The 14820-nt window shown below is 40.5% G+C and overlaps 1 protein-coding gene across 19 annotated transcripts in view; it reads left to right on the forward strand.

Moving 5' to 3' along the window:
• The window catches only part of Cac (calcium voltage-gated channel subunit cacophony), a 172641-nt gene that overhangs the window by 74173 nt on the left and 83648 nt on the right, over positions 1-14820 (forward strand). Inside the window, exons 1-2 of one of the 19 annotated variants that reach the window (XM_071790887.1) lie at positions 9866-11416; positions 11492-11588. The exons of 16 other annotated variants lie outside the window; for them this stretch is intronic. The gene's annotated coding sequence lies outside the window, so the exon portion shown is untranslated. Of the gene's footprint in view, positions 1-9865; positions 11417-11491; positions 11589-14820 lie in introns of those variants that run through there. 2 more of the 19 variants (XM_071790899.1, XM_071790893.1) reach the window with 2 other exon arrangements.

Consider the following 14820-nt stretch of genomic DNA (forward strand, 5'->3'; position numbering starts at 1 on the left):
ACGATAAATGAAAGGAGCGACGCAATTGTACAAAAAGGAGATTAATATTCCGAGCATTCTCCACGAGCGCGTGGAACTTCGTTATCGATACTCTCGCGTTCAACAATATTCGCGCCGGTAGTATTCACCCTTGACGCGCGACACTATGGGGTTGATAGAAGCTGGGCGAATGATAGCTGTTCGTAAAAGAGACCAAGTGCATTTAACGACGGCGAGTTGAGGGCGAGTTATTAAAAGCTACGCTGACATCAATGGCGTGAATATAACAAGTGATCGAAGTTAATTCGTTAGTGTTAACGCGTTGGCATTAATCGCGAATTAGCTTGGCGGAAAACCCTAATTGCTGATTCGAATATTTCGTTTCTCAGGACTCTCATGTTTTTTCGACTCGGGGCGAACGTAACGACGCCGACACGCAACGTTTGCGAAACAAACTGTGTAATTAACGAGAGTACTAATTCTCGGGAATTCCGCAATCAACGACATCAATTAACATTTACGAGTTTAAAAATAAGCTGGCAATATGTTTTTGGTCTGCTAATTTTGTCTTTGACATTTGATATTTTTGATGGAAAAAAACAATTAATATTTGCTATATAATAATAAAACGTGCAATAATTTTTGGAACTTTACTACTTAATTATTTAGCGTGATTTAAAAAAATACAATTGTTGCTAGACGAATTATAATACGCAAGTATCATTCTTTTTGCAACATGCATTATTAACAGCGAATATCATGTTTTTTGAGACTTTTATCTATATTTTATTCGAGCCCGACCGAATCAACAAAACGCAATGGTACCTTTGCGTGATCCGAAATGTCACCCAGAGGAGGTTCATCCCCCACGCAAACGGCACTGTTGCATGAGGGTTTGTAGGTAATAGGAGGGTAGCCACCGACATAGAAAGAGAAAGAGCGAGACAAAGAGAAAACGCAGGGGGGCTTTCAGGCCGGGGATGCGAATGATGGGAGGGTGAAAAAGAGAGAGTATAAGCAGTGGAGGGAAAGCGATGGACGAAATCTGGGTCGTCCTGCGCCGCGTACGGTTCGAAAACTCGGTCAAGTTTTCTGCACCTGCAGGTCGAATGCCGAGGCATTCGTGACAGCCGTCATTGTCGTGATCGTTGCTTTTCGATTCTCAATTTTTGTCCCTTTTTGTCTTTTTCCGACTGTCGTTTTTGCCTTTACGTGCGTCCGGTCGGAAATCCTCCGAAAAGGGACGGTGGAAATTGTTTTACACGGGGCGAAGGGTGTTCCGCAAACTTTCAAAGGTAAAAGGATATGCTACGTCTGAGGAGAGACCGCTTGGAAATTTTTCTTGTTTTAAGAATACAACGCGGTCTGGTATATAAAAGTATGTAATGCGAATCTTTGTTACTTGGTTATGCTATCTTTTGAGCTTGAGAGGAGGACAAATATCTGAAATTTTACGTTGCATCGCAAATTAAATTGTGTACAGAATTATTAATTTGCTTCTAACAAAAGCGAGACGTGCGCGTCTTTAAGAAGAAGAAGAAGGAGCAGTAATGTTGTTTGTTAAAGACTATTATAGCCAATCGCAAGTCACATATTACATAGATAACTATCTGTAACTGAACTGCGAGTCGGAGGAAAAAGGAAGAACCTTTTGTCCCGATTCGAAGTTTCAAATCGAGTTTGTATTGAAATCTCGTTACGTCAAATCACAAGTGTATATCGCTGTGGACAATAATCCTGGATGCAATCTTGTTATAACGAAGTTATTTCATATGTTCACAAGAGTATTTTATTCTACATTTGTAATGGTTAATTGGTGGCTACATTTGTTAAAATTTTATATTAAATTTAATTTTATTTAAATATATCGAAATTATATTAAATATAATTTTGATAATATCACGGAAACGTTTTTTATATCAGGAAGATATGAGTTATATGTTATGTAATACTGGGTGATAATCGAAAATTAAATAGCTATTATTTTATAATAAGTGGACAAAGCAAGATAAATTAAACGCTCTATAGAAAAATTTCATCATTTTTATTAACACATAATGCAAATACACATTTATGAATATGTAGAAATAAAATAAAAGGAATACACATTTATGGACATGTGGAAATAAATTTTATACGGAAAGGCCGAAAATTCTGCTTTAATAGTTTCAGCAACTTTTTGATTATCCCTGAGTATATAGCGTTTATTACAAAAAAATTATTATACTTCATATAAACCCGTTATAACGAGATTCCCACCAACCAGTATTATGATGGAATTTTGTTTCTGCGATGCACGAGGTTTAGCATCGACGATTTTTTTCTATATATATTAGCGCACGTCACGTGCTCGGCAGGGTGGTAACGGCGGCGGTTAATAATATCGGATTAAAAATAGTACACGGATATTAATAAGGAGGGCTTTTCTTCACGGCACGATGGAAAAACAGATCGATGAGCGCGAATGTGCGAGTGTGGCGGCTCCTCGCTTTCTCTTTTTTTTTCAGAGATATCAATCGGACTGATAGCATCGATCGTCGTCGACTAGTTGACGTCATGTTTCGACGTGAAAGCGTGTATGTCGGTTCGGTTTCCGGTGGATTCCCATCTTTGATAGTTATAGATGTGGTGCGTGTCGAAACACACTTTCTCGGAAGAAGAATCCGGCGGATCTTTCGGGGAGATGCATGATTCAACGGATTTAAACGGATTTAAAGAGAGGAACTTGTGTAAACATCGGGCTGATCAGAAAAAAGATTATCGTTATATAAAATCTTGAAAAAAATTTTGATGGGAAAACGAGTACCGAGAGACGAGTCATAGATGATAATATATCAAGCAGTATATAGCATAAGATGTTACGCTATATTTAATGTTGCTGGGTTATTATTCCTGTTGTAGCGTGAAATGGTTGGGAGTAAAATGTTTTTCGTTACGCTATACCCCAGTAACACATCATGCATTGTTATCTCTGTTACAAACGACGTATAAATCGGAATCGACACGAATGTGTAGGACAAGAAATTGAGAAAGTACGAGAGAGTAGTGATATATGGGGGGGGGGGGTCGATCGTTATTCAATCAAAATTTAAAAACAAGTGTGGGAAGAGATAGATAGACATGAGAAATGGACTAGAATGCAGAACATCGAGAGGCGCAGTAGCAGAATAGAATGGACAGGATACAGGAATTGAGATATGGTATTTGAGGTACATATAACCCCGAAAGTAACGGAGCACTGAAATATTTAAAAGAACAGGTCAAAGAAAAAGGTATGCCAGCGAGGAGAAGGAAAATTAGAATATCGCGAAAAGCAAGGAGAGTGTAGATTGCGTGGAATTAAAGCGGAAGCCTCGGCGTGAAATTGTGTTTAAATGGCGAAATAGGAAGCAAGTAAAGATTGGATGATATAATGGCGCGAAAGAAAATTGAGAAGAAACTTTGTAGAAATGGGGCGCCCAGAAAAGATTTGAAAAAGAACGAAAAAGAAGATATTAAAATACGGAAATTAAACGATTTTAAATAAAAATAAGGATTATAAAAATATTCTGACATAATGATAATCTTCTATATTCCAAATCGTTTTTATTATTGCAGCGAACATAATCGACATTCTTGTAATACTTTTGGGAAAATTATGTTGACCAAGTCACATCATTGAAAATTGTAAATACGTTTGTATTTTTATATTTTATAATTGTCATGCAATTTGCAACACTTATTTTTGCGAAATAGAATTATATTAGGCAGTCGGAAAACTTGAATAGTCTTCGATCGAGATTGAAGCTTGACCGATCATGAAAATAAACGTCTGGCGTGCCAAACACCATCGATTCCAACATGTGGGGGCACGTTGACGTGGATCCCGTTTCCACGACGAAGTCGAGCGAAGTCGAGCGAAAGTTTAGGCTCGAGCGCAAGTATTTGTTAAAAGCTTACTCGATTTGTTGTCCGATAACTTATTCGTAACAGGAAGTAATGCTGCAATATAATTTTATCTTGAAATTAGATCCGTTTTATCTAAATAAATTGACTGTTATCAATATCTTACACGACAAATATATCAGAAATTCGTAAAAGTGCGGAATAAGTCGTCGCAAGTCTACGAGACGTTTATTTTGGTACTTAAAGTAATTGAAATCTTTCTCGCTTGAATATCGCGCTCGCTACGTTTGTACAATGGCTGAAAATTGTCGGTACATTTGTGGTTGTCGACGATCCGTTGTCGGCGGTAAATAATAGCGCGTGCGTGCGGAAAGCAGACAATAATCTCGCGTTTACTGGAACGTAAAATCTGACGAGCGTGCGCATTAGACGGGGAGAAGAGACGGCGCGCGGGTAATATTTTCCTCCAGAGGAATGCGGCCCGGCAAATCGATTTTCCGCGAATGAACCTTAAAGTACGTGGCGAGGATGCCGAATCCTCACATTGGCGGGTACCTCGTAACTCTTGGTATCAACGCGACAGTTTCGGTTTCGCTGAGAGAGGAGAGATGAGTCTCGTGAGAGAGGAGAATTACCGATGTTCTCGAAACGATTTAGCGCTTGTCGTGATCGAATAATGAAGATGAGCGAAAAATGAGAGTAAATATAGAAAGAATAAGAAGAAATTTCTATGAAATACTGTAAGAAAATAGTTTATTTATAATATCATGGTTTAATAATATTCAGAGTTTAATTATTATCTACAAGAGAGAGGAAAAGTGAATCGAGATATAGATATATAATTACGATGAAACGTAAATACTTCAGAATTTCGCTTATCTTATCTTAAGATGTCAACTTGATACAAACAACATGAAAGTAAACATTCAAGAAAATATCCAGAGAAGCGAGAGAATTAAGCTCGACTGCTTATCGTAATTAGTGTGCGAATGTTTAGGGAAATATATATTTTGATAAGAACTAGATGGGTGGAAAAGTAGGATTAAGATTGGAATATATTTCATCAAACGTGATTAGAAACTGCAATTTCTTTTATTTAAAATATTTAATTTTAATATCTTTTATTTGTTTTTTTTTATGAAAATATATATTTACATAAAAATCCGCCGTTTACTTATGATATTATCGCTATGTAGAACAGAGATTCAGAGTCAAATAATTGTAAGAGATAGCAATCGTTCCATATCTTTTGTCATTCAACATGGACAATTATTTACACAAGATTTATCTTCCTTCGCTTTCATTAGGTGATTTATCAAGAGTGACTACTGTAAAGAGTAATTTGCAAATAGTGTAAAGCTATATTCTATATTAATAGAACTATCTCCACTCCAATCGTCGCATGATCATCTCTCTTAGGAAATGCCCTGTGCAGAATTTCTCTCGCTTTCAGCGATAATCATCACGAATTTTATGAATGGTATAGTTGGCAAATATTACGATAACGGAACTGATAACAGAAAACTGATTTTCCGCTTCCCTTCGTCGCTCATCGCGAGGATAATCGTTTTCCCGGGGGAAAACGTTGTGTACAGGATATTATACCTTTTTTCTCGCTTTCGGCTGCTCGGTCGGGAGGCTATCATCGGGACTGAATCGCGTAAACTCACCCCTACGACAGAACGCAATCGGTCGCGGGATGAGACGCGGGACCATTGCAGGTGGAAGAGGAGAAGGAGGAGGGAAAGCGAGGAGCAAAGAGGAAGAAGTAGGGTGCCGAGAGAGCGCTCGGTTGTAGGGACGGTACGGGGGGGGGACTGGGACAAGAAGGGTTCGGCCGGTTAGTCGTACGTATCGCATCAGGGTGCATGCACCGAGGAGGGGTAGGCCGCGGCAGGCGGGGGTCACGGAGTGCGCTGACCTACTGTTCCACATTCGTGCGCCGCGCGCACAGCAGCCTTTCCGAACCTCGTGGGGTCGAAGAGGAGGTAGAGGAGAAAGGAGGAGGAGGAGGAGGAGGAAACCGTGGGTTGCGAGGACGGACGAGAGCGAGGGGACGGAGGACGAACCCAGAAACCCAGAACGCTGCCCCTGCACTCTCTGCCGCTACCACTGCCGCCGCTGCCGTTACCGTTGCCACCCCTGACAATCCCATCTCCCTTCCCCCTTCAGTCCTCTGCTCATCCCCTCGTCTTCGTTCGCGGGCTCCGTAGATTTAAAGCCGATTCCTTTTATACACGTCGAATCGCGCGGCCATCGCGAGCGCTTTCTCTTTCTCTTTCTCTCTCTCTCTCTCTCTCTCTCTCTCTCTCTCTCTCTCTCTCTTTCTCTCTCTCTCTCTCTCCCTCCGTATGTCTTTGTGTTTGTTATTCGGGGATAGAGGGAGGAATAAGGAGGGAGAGTTGCCTCCAAAAACAGTGGGCTGATTCATTTAGTTAGTTTTACGGGCATATAAGAACGAAATCAATCGGTGTTTTGTTACATCGTTAGGTCAGGGAATCCAATTGCTTTCTATTTTGCAAATTATGTAATAACAAGTTGCAATTTACGGAGCTGTTATGCCGTTATTTCGCCTAACAAGAGGGAGACGGGAGGGAGTTGGAGTTTGGTGATTTATATCCCGCATTTGGCGCCGAATATATAATCCTTTAATTTTCGGGGATAACGTAAATGCGTTATCGGAATAATCGGGATTAGAGAACAGTACGACCACTTGTGTTCAGGATTAAAGTTACATTCTAAATATATATATTTCAAATCCTGTATTACTAAGTTATAAACTTATCCTATGTTACAAATTTTTAAACTTTTATCGACCTTTTGTCAAAGCCGAGTTTTCCTTGAAACTCATCAAAAGATTCACGATTGAAAGGAAGTTGATCAGAGCAGTTGATCGGAGCAACCTCATGTGAACTCTCGGCTTGCATAATATCTTGATGTGTTCTAAAGTTACGAGTAACTTTTGATGGAAGATGGCAAAGTACATTCGTAACTAAAGCTCATTTACAATACGGCAACCAGAGGATATTCAGAGTCCTTGTTGTGGTCTAACATGGTTCATGAAGTAATATGACCTCAAAATCCTCTTTCAGATGCTTTAAATAAAGACGATTTTATTGTACTATTTTTAGGAAATCTTTTTTAATTTCTAAAAAGATGACTGTATCAATCATTTCAAATCGTATAATTTAGTATTTATATTTGATTAAAGTTATTAATTCTTAATGAGCACTCTCAACAGCTTTTAATAATAAATATTAGTAAAAGAGTTAATAAATAAATTCTTAATTTAGATATTTTGAATAAGATTTAATAAATTAATTCTTGGCGAACAGTTATAAACAATATACTTAGGACATGAGAACCTCTTCATCACGCGGTTCGCTTCGCGTCTAATTAATTAAGTTCTCACGCGCGAGTGAATTATGGCTAGGTGGACGATGACTTCCCGCCGACGCGCGTGGACTTCCGGTCACCTTTCTACGAGACGTCAAGAAAACGGTCATCAGATAACGAAGCGCTGCACGCCGGAATTTATCGTGACCGTTTAGCAGCGGCACGGCCCAGGCCGTTACCTCGTTTTATTCGCGGCAAGGCCAATTAACGCTCCTCGAGTATTGAGAGCGTTGAACCGCCTTTCTTTTCTGGGGCGCTCTTCTATCTCATTGAATTCCAACGAATTTCTTTGATCTTTGACGATTGCCTGATCTTTTCGGTATCCTGGAATTCTAACGCGGTCACGAATCCACGTGTACGAGACGACTATTTCTATTACCGTTGAGGTGTCGGGGCCCGAAACTCGCTGCATACGCGAGTGCAACGCGAAAAAGCTCATCCCTACCCTTGAAAAGCGAGAGGGCGCATGCACCAGTAACCCCCGGCGGTATCGGTTCGACGCACACAAACGAGAGCGAAAGCTCACGCACGTTCGCGAATTGGCACGCACACCGGTGTGCTCGCGTACGGTGACACCTGGTGGTACTCGAGCTTGCGGTCTAAGCTTCGAAAAAGCCCGCCAGTTAAACTTGCGAACGGATAAATGGAAATTAACACGATTAGTGGAGGAAGGTAGCACATGTACCACCGGCTGAGCGAAAGTATATTTTGTCTTGATAGCTATTTATCTTACTCGAATAATCGGTTAAGCAGAAGAAAACCCTCGTCAAAAGGCAGTTATCTATCCCTCTATGTAACTATGGAAAAATGTATTACAGCTCGTTTTTTTTTATTTTTCAACAAATCTCATTATTTTTCGCAGTACGCTCATTTCTTTGACTCGGCTTTTGATAATTTATGGATATGATTTTATGTCTGAAAATATAACGTATGTAATATTTACAACTCGAACATAGTCCCTGTGACATTTGAAAATAGTGAAAAATAAGATAAATTTGATTACGTTGTTTTACCTTCTCGCAACTCTCGTTTGAGAGAAACGCGAAAAAAACACATTTTTATCTTCTGATATATAAGTATAAAATAAAATCAAACCTCAGAAGATTTATAATTATATTCTATTATCACGTTTTGTGTGTTATAAACACCAAACAATATGAACAATGTCAAATGTTTACGTAAAATTATCTCTAATTCAAAGTAACGTAGTTTCTTTTGCATAATTACGAATTAAATGAATACATACAAACTGAAGAACCGCGTCAATTTATAAATCAACAATTCTAATTATTTTTATAGTTTAATTTATCTTTTTTAAGTTTAATAACGCATATATTCTCAATATTAAGATATGATATTAGTTTAAATATTATTCAAACTTCTTGAATTTGTGTTGTCGATTTCGTCATAAACGATAAACGTCAACATAACCGCTGCTGTATATTAGAAATAGTTTCTAGGTACATATAGTCGTTTCTAAAGTATTTACATGCAGTATAATATCGCTTATTCGATTAGGCATACGAAAACTTTTATCTAGCACATCTACCAACTTTATATAACAACTTTAGTTAATTAATTGTGACATTTATTAGTTCGCAATTCATTAAAATTTTTCAGCGTTACATACATTACTGAAAATTAGTTATTAAATATTCTCAGAATTTATCTCTTTTTATTTATTTTATTTGGATATGTAAATTTTATAATATAAAAATAATATTTAAAATATATAAGTGATATGTATATTATTATTTTAGCATTATTATTTTGATAATATATAATTAACATCTAATAGTGTAATTTAAAACAATTTAATACAGTTTAATACTATAAACTTATGTGAAGGCAGTAAAATATATGCCTTCCATACAAAATTCGAAAAAAAAAGTTAATAAAATCATCTTGGGTCGAAGTACACGATAAAAACTTTTGAGATATTTATCGAGATAACCCTAGGGTATCACTTTAAAGAAACCCGGTCCTGGCGTCCTCCGAATGGGGGTTAATACGTAAGCGCGACTGAGAGGGACTTGCTAGAGGAGTGCGAGTGAGCGCAAGCTCATCCAGTAGAAAGGGACATCTAATGGAAGGTCAGACGAAGAAGGAACCAGTCGTCGTGTCGCTTGTAAGAGACAAAGAGGGAAATACATCAGAGAGGGATGAACACCGATGGAAGGAGCGAGACGGCGATTCCTGGAAAGAACGAGCGAAGCTCGCTTTGCGCGACGAAGACGATTGCCGTGCCGTTAGCGTGAGAGCGAGAGATAAACTCCGTTCAACGGAGGAGACCACGTCAGTGTAACGAAAGGAGACAGTCTGGTGATAGTTAAATAGTCGCGAGGGAGATAACGATATGTAGAAGGGGGTCGAAGTTATCGGTGAGGAGGACAGAGATTGTTGGCGCGACAAGGATAAGCGAACGGGCAGAGGGTGGGCGAACGGAGACGGCGGTGGTGGAAACGCTGGAGAGGGTGAGAAGAGGGGTGAAGAGATGGCCATGAGGGCCGAGAGAAAGAGAGAGAGAGAGAGAAAGAGAGATGGAGAGAAGGAGAGTGTGTGTGTGTGTGCGAGAGCGGCGGTCGGGTGGTGGTGGAAGAGCGAGGGAGCGTAGTCGAGCGACCGTCCCGCTGTGGCCACGAGCTCCGACGCTCGGGGAACGTAGGTAGTGTGTGAACTTCCGGCCGAGTGAAGCGGACAGGGGTTGTAGTTATAGGGAAGGTGCCGTCGAAGTCGAAGAGTGATAGAACGTTTGCGTGGATCGGAGACGAAGTGGGTTTCGAACCTGCTGCTTGAAGCTGTAAACGGAGGACGATAGGACGGAGAAGCGACTGGCACGCGCGAGTGGCAGAAGAGGCGGAAGAGAAGAGAAGAGAAGGAAGAAAGAAGAAGTGGTTTGGTGGTTAGTGCTGGTACGAAAACGGGCCCCGGTTCCACTGTCGTTGTTGCCGCGTAACTTGGGTCGGGTCAGTACTCGCCCGTCGAGTGCTCGCCGAGTGCGCGCGGAGTTGACTCGCGGAGGGTGACTCTCCCTTGCCCGCGGGGGTGTACCGCGCCTCGGCAGGAAGGAGAAAACGCGCCCTCGTGAGAACGGGCTCTCGCGAGGAAAAGAAAGCGTCGGGCTCGTTAGCTCTCTCCTCAATCAATCTCGCGAACCTCGATATTCCCTCTTCCTTTCCCTCCCTTTCTCACTCACTCTTTTTTCACTTTGTCTCTCTTTCCACCTGTCTCTCGTCTCTCTGTTTTTTATCTTTCCGTTTTTGCCTTTCGTCATCGTGTTGGTGTCATCGAGACCGTGACTGCCGCCGGGGTGTTTGTTATGCGACGGTGGTACAGTGGCGGTTGACGACGACGACGACGAAGAGGAGGAAGAAGAAGACGAGGAGGAGCGCCCGCCGCCGAGGAGGACGTGGACGGGGAGGAGGCGGAGGAGGAGGAAGAGGAGGAGGAAGAGGAAGAGGAGGAGGACGAGGACGTGGCACAGGAGGCGAAGCAGCTAGCCGTTCCTCGCCGTCGTCGCGAGAGGAGCCGCCGAGAGTGTGCTGTGGTGCGTCGCAGGGAGGGAAGAGGAGGGGAGGGAGGCTCGAAAGGGAGGAAAGACGACGTCGACGACGAAGAAAAAGGAACGGAAGAAGAGAGGCGGCGGACGAGGAGGTGGAAGACGAGGAAGAAGAAAAGGAAGATAGTGGCCGCCGCCGCCGCTGCCGGTGGTCGTAGTGCACGCTCCGAGGATACCGAGAGAGTTCAGGGCTCGGGAGAGAGGATCCCCCCTCTTTTCACTCTTCTCTCTCTTTCTCTCTCTCTTTCTTTCTCTCGCTCACTCTGACTGTCCCGTCTCTCTTTCCCACTCATTCTCTCTTTTCTCCCTCTTTCTCTCTCTCTCTCTTTCTCATTCTTCCGTTCTCCTCATCTCCCCTTTTGGAGGAAGAGTGTCATTAATTGCCGTGAAACACAAGAGAAAAATAATCCGGGCGAAAAAGGAAGAGCGTACAGCGAAAAAGTAAAAGGGGTGCGAAAGGTGCTGCGTTGGTGTTATTTTCCCCTCCCCCTATTTTCCGCCCCCCCGCCTTCCTCCGCCCGCCCGCCCGCCTGCACCCCTCGGCGGTATTTCGAAGAAGGGGGGTTGGTTGTGCACGTCGATCGCCGGGGTGCCGTCGTGAGTGTGCAGTGTGCAGTTTGCCCCAATTCGTCTGTATATCTACCCTCTGTTTTTTTTTCTATTTCTGTAAAGTGGTGCCACAGCACGAAGAAGAGGGGATCGCCACCGGGGCAGAGGCTCGAACGCATGTAGGAACATGGCCGCATCCAGCCCCTGCCTCCCTCTAGAGGTGAGTCCGGTGAAACGGAGCAGGTTTCTCGTTTTCCTATAATTCGCTCGCTCGCTCCCTATTTTTGCCTCGATCCCGCGTAATGTCCTCGCGATTCTTCGCGGTTCGGCGAGCCGGCTCGAACCCTGAAATCCGACCGAACGTCCGACCGATGCCACAGCGTGAACGAGCTCATGCGTTTGCCACCCCGCTGGCCGGGATCTCTCGGCCATCGCAGTGGCCACGTTTGGGTTAAAGGCTGACCTTTAAGCTGGTTTCACACAGCACGCAGCGTCAAATGTATCGGAATGGAGTTCCGTTTTTACGCCGGTTCTATTCTACTCGCAAATCACCGTTCAACATTTATCTTTGACGATGACCTAATCACACGTGCGTGCGAAATATTTTGCTACAACAAATATTTTCCGGTTGGTAGGATGCGTAGGATGATCGATTGTAGTATCGCAATCGGACTTTATTTGACTATTTATCTTCTTCCTCAACTTTCTAGTCATGATCACGTGTCGAGAGCATGTCGATTTCACGCCGCGTTTTCTCTTTCGGTATTGATATAATCATCTATACAAAACTTATGAAACCGGCTTTATGTACTAGCGAAGTACAATCGCGCGTAGCGACCTTTGTTCGAAACAATGCGGTATGTCACACAAGGCAGTTTATTTAACAATGACGATCCGCGTGAAACTGGTTTTATATCCTGTTAATTCGCGCTCTTGGGACACACGTATCACAAATATCACAATAGTGACACAATGTTTACGGAATTTCTCGTCCTTGTTTTGAGATATTTCGTTCTAAGGATCGTGGAGCCGGTTTGGCGTGAAACCGCAGTGTCGTGATAATCGTTTCAGAGACCTCCTGCCAGTTTCCTTCAGACAACAAATTAATTGAATACAATTTTTTTCATAATTGCCAACAATTGCCATACATGATAAGAAATTGAGAAAGTTGAGTTTAAATATACATTAAACGTTTTTTATAAAAATAATGTTATAAAACTTTTTGTGAAATTAATAAATAAAGACCTATATAAAATTTGATACATGGGCAATAGACGGCTATGACACGTAAAATATTTTTTAAAATGTTCTGGCTAAATACACAAAGTGTCTTTTTTTTTTTAAATTTTAGGTTCACATATGTAACGAATTTTGGAAGGATGGTATTTAAAACTACTAGAATTATTTCTGTTTAAGTAAATTACACGAGTCTTTCTTAATATAGCGTTGTTTCCGTGGTATTAATGTTTCTTTTTGTGTTAACTGTCATATTATAGCCCAAATTTCAGTATAATTGACAATCAAACGCGTGTTTGTGCTAACGTAATCTTTTCGAAGTTTCGCATTTACATAATTAAATAATTTATTATAATATTCGTCGTTCATTTTTCCATTTTGATGCAAAAATAATAAGCTCTTCTGCTAGAACATATTATCCAATTACGCAAACGCGAAACTTCGGAAACTCGTGCCGGCTTATATTCAATTACCAATGACACCAAAATTTGAGTTTCAGTCATTATGTTGAAAAAGCGCGAAGAGAACTGCAAATTGCATTTACCGAAAGTTTACTTAGATTTTACTTAGATTACAATGCTTAAATATGGAGCATCGCTTTGGTTCTCTCTGATATAAATTTCATGCTGTACTTTTTCCTTCATCACAATTTAATTATTTGTAGCCACCCATTTTTATTATTATCCTAGATAGTTTTCTATAAGAAATTTTTTTTCAGAGTAAAATATATTTCTTTTTTAGTTTTATTTTCGCTGTTCATCTCCGTTTTGTGATTTTACTTTTAATAATGTTATTGCTATATTAACAAGGAGAAAAAATAGTGAAATTAAATTGACGATTTCTCTCTCTCTGTCTCTCTCTCTCTAAACGGGATGGCCTCATTTATTTTGCTCGTGCTATCAGCCTTTTAGCGTGTCAACTATCGTCTTGTCGTCTTGGCCAATGAAACAGAACGGAGCAGTTAAACAGTATAGAACGCTCCTCGGGGGGATTCATAAAAGGTATGAAAAGACCCTTTTGGCACGGCGCTTCTCATCGTTCCGCCTCATGTTGTTGTTCGCAAATTTCCTCCGTTTTATTCCACGCGCGCGCGCGCGCTTGGATTCGAAACCAATTAAAGGATATGTTGGAAGGAGGTGGTCTTAAGTCTCATTTCCGTATCTTTGCTCCCGTATCTAAACATTTTTCCTTGGATTTGCGAAATCAATAAAAAAATCCTCGAATCTTCGGTGAAATGACAAATATTTTAAATTTTTATAAATTCATTATGAGCTTCAATATTAATTATTGTAATATTCTTGATTGATATTCATCATGTATATTTAAAGATATTCAATTAAATTTCATTTTATTTTTAATACAACTAATTAGTTATAGAAGATGTTTTAAACGTAACATGAGATTGTGCTTATACATAATTGCATATAAAAGAATTATAAACAAAATAATCAAGTTACAGATATATTATGCAAGATATTAACGATCTTGCAAAAAAATTAGGTTTTACAGCATATAAAATCTTTGAAATTGATTATCATATTATAATATTATAATAAAAAAGAAATTTGCGCCGATTAAATATCGTTTATCGCGGTCAAATAACTAAAGTTATGATTTGTTGAACAATTTCGTAAGAGTGCTTTCGAGCATACTGGCAAGTATTTACGAGTGTCTCACTTTCTGGTTTGGTTAGCGCGGGTAACGAGGATGCTTTTGCGTGCGATCGCGAGAGTGATTCTTTTTGGCACGACTTTCACGAGAGTTCGTAGCGCGAGCAAAAGCTCATGAATCAAAAAAGAGGAACAGAGAAATATACATATATATATATAACAGAGAGAAATATGACAAGAAATAGATATAAATAGACGAAATAGCTGTTAGAGGGTAAAGAGTAATTCTTAGTAAGATTTTCAAAATCCAATTTGATTGTTTCGTACGATAACCTTGAGTAGAAAAACATAAATCGGTTTGTCAAGCGATTCGAGGCGACAATAATACTAGTCGCTGTTTGAAATTTGAAGAATGTTTACATCAACAAGACGGGACAGATCAAATCACAAATATTTCCGTGTATTCCATACATTCACTAATAAGACATTGTATTAAAGTCGATGTAGGAACGTCTTTGTTAAAGATGCTACATATGAAACTCGATTGTCAGTAGATAAAGTCGATAATGGTCAGCCATACGTCCACTAAATTACTTGTTGCGAGGA

The sequence above is a fragment of the Temnothorax longispinosus genome, chromosome 1 (genome assembly GCF_030848805.1).
Source record: "Temnothorax longispinosus isolate EJ_2023e chromosome 1, Tlon_JGU_v1, whole genome shotgun sequence".
In the NCBI taxonomy this organism is placed as follows: domain Eukaryota; kingdom Metazoa; phylum Arthropoda; class Insecta; order Hymenoptera; family Formicidae; genus Temnothorax; species Temnothorax longispinosus.